Below are 6000 nucleotides of genomic sequence, written 5' to 3'. Positions count from 1 at the left end.
TCTGCTTGTGTTACAAGTAAATTTGGTGAAGCCAAATTATCCCCGGGAGACCAGCCATCAGCATTGGTACTAGCAGAAATAGTACCTATATCTGAGCTGGCGCCTCTTCCTTGATTGAGTTGCTCATTAGCCACCCGTAACCTCTGTACCTCCTCACGCAGAGCCAAGAGTTCCTCCATTTCCTGATCCACACTCATTTTGACAGCTTAGTTGACGACTTTAAAATGAGAAACAAAGGGAAAAAAAATACAATAACAAAAAAACAAGCAATGAGATGAACTTGTCGTCACGCAGTCCAACAGCCTTTTTCCGGTAGTCCAGCTCCAGCCACTGTTTCTTTTCCAGCAAAAATTTAAAATAAACCAAAATACATAGAACAATTCATGCCCCTTTATTTTTTTTTAAAAAGTCAACCCTGCCGACTGCGCCAAAATGTAGTAACTAATAGGGTGGAAAGAAAACCCCTTTTTTATACTGACTACGCCACCTCCTGGTAAGGGCAGGAGGAACCCTTTTGAACCCTTAGTATATAAGGTTGTATGTCGTGAACTCTGATTTACCCCCGAACAGGAACAAGAGGCATGTGTTATACAAAAGTAAATAAAGTTTATTACAAGTGTTTCGTTAAAAAACAATTCAAATACCAACAGCATAATTAAAATTAGCCCGAAAATACATGGGTTGGGGAAAACAGTGTTACTCTCCTCAGGATAAGAAGGTTAGGTCGGCTCGTACACGCCACCCAGATCAGTGACTGTGGTAGACAGAAGAGGGAGACAGCAAACCCAACACCAAGAAGTACATGCACTAAACACTCAACGTCTAACTATTCACTACACACTTCGCAACGTCGAAGTTGAGTATACACACCACTACAAAATGTCAACCAGTGCAGTCTCACCACGAAAAGAGGGGCCGTGTGCCGATACGGACCCAGCCTTGTACAATATCACGCTGTGGATATACAAAGAGAGAGGAGAGCAACCTGTATTTAAACCACCATTCAAAATATAACACCCCGTAGATACCCAATACAGGATATCAATTCTAAATCACAGTAGGGCACTAGACATCTTGAAATTGACTAAAAAGAAACCACTTGACAACGAAACACACACAAGAAAAATAAATAATAACAATAGAAAACAGTGGCTGGCCTGGTCCGCCTTTAAACAAACAAACACATTAGAACATTAGTTGCAAGTTCAAAAGTTACATTGCCTTGCACATAATCAACAAAGGAATAGAATATAAGCCTACTTTGCAAGGTTACACAAAGTCCTGTAGCACAGTAATGCAGCAAGGGGGGGGGGGGGGGGGATTCCGATGCTAAAGATAAAACAACATTATAAATATAGGGCTAAACTCATTAAGATACACAGATAGATGCATGTATATCGTTTACCGTATCTCCGGGTCTCTACAACCACAGCAGCTGAATTTGTGGCTACGTCAGCTGTGGACTGAAACATACAAATAATCTTTACTACACAGAACAAACTACAGATTGAGCAAATGCTATTAACATAGCAAGCATCACACAAACAAGCAGTCACATGAGTGAAAACCAAACAAAATTAGCTGACACCATTCAATGCTACACCATACAGATTTCAATGCTGTAAGGCATTACCATCAATCTTTTCCAGTTCCCTCCAGGGAGGACGGGAAACTCAGGTCTGGCTGTCACCCTGCAAGGTGTGCTCAGTGGGAAGTAAAATACCCTCCCCTGAGACTAGCAAGCCTTTTATCACTTCCTGATTAGCTGTAGGTCACATGACCTGGTCATGTGACCATGCATGTGCACCAAATCACCTACATTACCACATTAGAAAGAAAGAAAGAAAGAAAGAAAGATTAGTTAGAAAGAAATAAAGATAGATAGATTAGTCAGAAAGAAAAAGAAAGATAGATTAGTAAGAAAGAAAGATAGATTAGTAAGAAAGAAAGATAGATTAGTTAGAAACAAAGAAAGATAGATAGATTAGTTAGAAAGAAAGAAAGATAGATTAGTTAGAATCAAAGAAAGATAGATTAGTTAGAAACAAAGAAAGAAAGATAGATTAGTTAGAAAGAAAGAAAGATAGATTAGTTAGAAAGAAAGATAGATCAGTTAGAAAGAAAGAAAGATTAGTTAGAAAGAAATAAAGATAGATAGATTAGTTAGAAAGAAATAAAGATTCGTTAGAAAGAAATAAAGATTAGTTCGAAAGAAAGATGGATTTGTTAGAAAAAAAGAAAGATTAGTTAGAAAGAAAGAAAGATGGATTAGTTAGAAAGAAAGATGGATTAGTTAGAAAGAAAGAAAGATAGATTAGTTAGAAAGAAAGAAAGAAAGAAAGAAAGAAAGAAAGAAAGAGAAAGAAAGATAGATTAGTTAGAAAGAAAGAAAGATGGATTAGTTAGAAAGAAAGATAGATTAGTTAGAAAGAAAGAAAGACAAAGAAAGATTGATTAGTTAGAAAGAAAGATAGATTAGTTAGAAAGAAAGATAGATTAAGTAGAAAGAAATAAAGAAAGAAAGAAAGATTAGTTAGAAAGAAAGATTATTAGATAGATAGATAGATAGATAGATAGATAGATAGATAGATAGATAGATAGATAGATAGATAGATAGATAGATAGATAGATAGATAGATAGATAGATAGATAGATAAGTTCATTAGTACATATAGAATGGTTGTTTAATTGAATCTAGGGCTTCAGGGAGTTTAGATTTGAGTTTTTGTGTTGTACACTACTGGGCCACCGTAGTCTTGGCTCAATTTGAACTGTTGCAATGAAAGTCAATGGTATTTTTATGGTTTTTAATATTAATTTTTAAGAAAACTGAAAGTCAAATCAGTCTGAAAAGATATAGCAACTCGAGTCAGAACAGTCTGAAGGTCTGACCCAAGTTTGGAGTTTGTAGAGTTAAAACTCTAGGAGGAGTTAGAGTCAGAAAATTTTGGTTAAGAAGAAGAAGAAAAAGTTTAAATAGGATTTCATTAAGTTGGCTTTCACAAGCCAACTTAATAAGTTTAAATAGGATTTCAGTAAGTTGGTTTTCACAAGCCAACTTAATAATAATAAGTTTAAAAAGGATTTCAGTAAGTTGGCTTTCACAAGCCAACTTAATAAAGTACACTTTACCAATCAAGCATGTAATTAGTCCCTACACAGGCATATACTTGAAGTTGGTCCAATTTAGCACACAAAAGTACACTAAATACACTTAAAGTTATGCTTTACTACAATCTAATTACAACTAAAATATACAAAATTAGTTGTTTCAAAATAGTACACTTATAGTATGATATAACACAAATAGTATACTGATAATTAGTCTGGCTGCAAGAATACTTGGGATTTTCTTTTTCACCAGGGCTGCCAATACTCTATAGTCAGGTTCGTTATATTCAGATTTTAACCTTTGTGGGAATTTTGTGGGGATTTGCTAAACTATACATTTATGGAAAGGTTATTGTATAAGGAGTCAGAAAATCAATGTTTGCATTTTCTCAGATGTCTTTATGGCAGCCATATTGAAGTTTAAAAAATGGCCGCCGTAAAATTTAAAATTGTAATATCTCGACTTCTGAATAAACTGGAATGTTGATTTTTACTGCTAAACCCACACTGTAAGTGTCAAGGAATCCAATGGTGCTAGTTAAAAAGCTACAAGATGTTACCACATTAACCCAAAGATGCATAAGTAGGTAAAAGATTACCCTGTGTGGTTTTCTTGCAGTATGTTTGTAATGAAAAGTTATTTCATATTCCAGCTGTTCTTCAAAAAATAAAATAAAATTTATATCACTTTATATCAATTTGTTATTACATTTATTGTGGGAATAATTACAAAAAATGCACATTGCAAACCTACTAGAATGCATGCTGAGAGTGATCCCCACACAAAATAGCAAAGTTCCTGTTGAAAGATTTTATTTGCAGTGATTTTTTGAGCCAATGGCTCTTCCTCAGACCTGCTATATCAGAAGTGTCATCCCTTAAGAACATTGTTTAACAGAGCATCGAACGCATGTATAGTAAGTATTATTTTTATTTTACCTCAGAAAATGTTATACATTTCAACAACATAGTTATACACATATGACTAAAGCTAACTAAGCTAGATAATATTTCTGTATAGTGTGTCATATATGACTTTTGCTCCTCAAACTTCTGATATACAGGTATAGTTATACATATTATATCAGCTATATATTTATATATATATTATATGAACAACATATTATATCAGCTGTGTCATCCCTCAAGAACATTGTTTTACAAAACATCTGGTACACAGGGCCGCCAATGAAACAAAATAAAAGGGCCGATATACGAGTTTTATGGGCCACTAAGACAAAAAAAAAAAAAAAAAAAAAGTATTATGTATCAGCCCAAAAAGCACGTCAGCCCACCGGGAATCTCTACCATCCTGAGGGAGAAGAATTCGCTCCCGGTAGTCCCGATGACCAGCACACTTGGAACTCTGAAGCAGCACATCTTGAGAGTCCATGTCCAAACAAGAGTATGGGCACAGGCAGCCATTGCTCTGCAGGATCCACCGCTGGAACCTCTGCAAAACAGATACTTCAAACACTCGGATGGCATGCTCAAACTAGTGACCACAGAGGTCCTCCCAGCCCCAAAGGCCATCCTTGAGTTGGTTCAATGCAAGTGTAAATCTGACTGCCCTTCTGAGAGATGCTCCTGCAGAGCTAAGGACTTAGCCTGTACTGACATGTGTCAGTGCAGCAGCCAGTGCCAGAACAATGACGATTCCCAAGCCGTGATGTATGAAAGCGATGATGTATAGAAACTGTCTAATTAAAAAGGTTGCTTAATCATACTGTGGTCTAAATGTGCATGTCGATAGTTCCAGAACATCCACATTTTACATTAGCTAATTTTAAACTCTTCAATAAAAGGAACTCCTAGTTATTCAATTCAAATTTATTTGTATAGCGTTTTTCACAATACATATTGTTTGCCACGGAGATCAGCGGGTGTGGATGAAACCTCGGGAGAAGAAACGGAGAGACCCTGATCCCCTTGAGTGACGACAGCTAGGACTCGACCCTCCGGGAGCACTGGAAGCATGGCAGATGAAATCCTTGTGGGACCCCTTGGCTCTCTCGGAGATAAGCAATCCACAAATGCTCAAAATGGGCGACAAATCAGCTCCTCTTGTTCAGGCAGAGGAGAATTGAGACCGACGATGAAATAGCGAGAAACCAGGACCTCAGGCAGGAAGAATCTCTTCTCTTTTCAGGGACAACTCACCCTGGGGAGGGAATGGAAGTCTTCCATTTCTACTGTCGGCGATGGCCAACTGCCACCAATGTTCTTGGTCAGTCGGCTGTGGTTTAGCGGGAGAAGACATACAGTCTGCTGGGTTCTTCTTTGGTCGGTACATTCTGTCATGTGGTTGAAGGAGAGAACCCAAATGCAGACACACAAGGTTTATTATGGCACAAAACAGAAAACAAAACCCACGAGGGGGCAAAACAGGACTGGAGGAGACAAGATGATAAATACTGACTCGACGATGACTAGACAGGAAACAAACAGCTACACAAACTCACAATTCTCATTGAACAGGATTCAGACGAAGTACTCACAGGCCGGTCACAGAGATTAACACGCAATGATTGACAATGTACCGACACAGGACAGAAAACATGAGGGGATTAAATAGGGAGCAAACTAATCAGGAACACAGGTGAAAGCGATAACATAATTACAAGATGAGATAACAAGGGGGCGGGGTGACAGGACAACGCAAGCACACAGCCCAAAAAAATGGCCATGTCCTTACACATAAAAACATGAGTCTGTCATGATCCTGCCTCAAGACAAGAGAAGATCTGGGACGAGAAGGCAGAATCATGACACGAACACCTTTTCATTACAATGATATTGCAAGAAAACAAGTTTTACCCACTTATGCATCTTTGGGTTAATGTGGTAACGTCTTGTAGCTTTTTAACTAGTACCATTGGATTCCCTGAC

Source organism: Siphateles boraxobius, unplaced genomic scaffold, assembly GCF_051911475.1.
Source record: "Siphateles boraxobius isolate OS27281-9 unplaced genomic scaffold, OSU_SipBor_1 41, whole genome shotgun sequence".
Classification (NCBI taxonomy): domain Eukaryota; kingdom Metazoa; phylum Chordata; class Actinopteri; order Cypriniformes; family Leuciscidae; genus Siphateles; species Siphateles boraxobius.
This window is presented reverse-complemented; position numbering follows the sequence as displayed.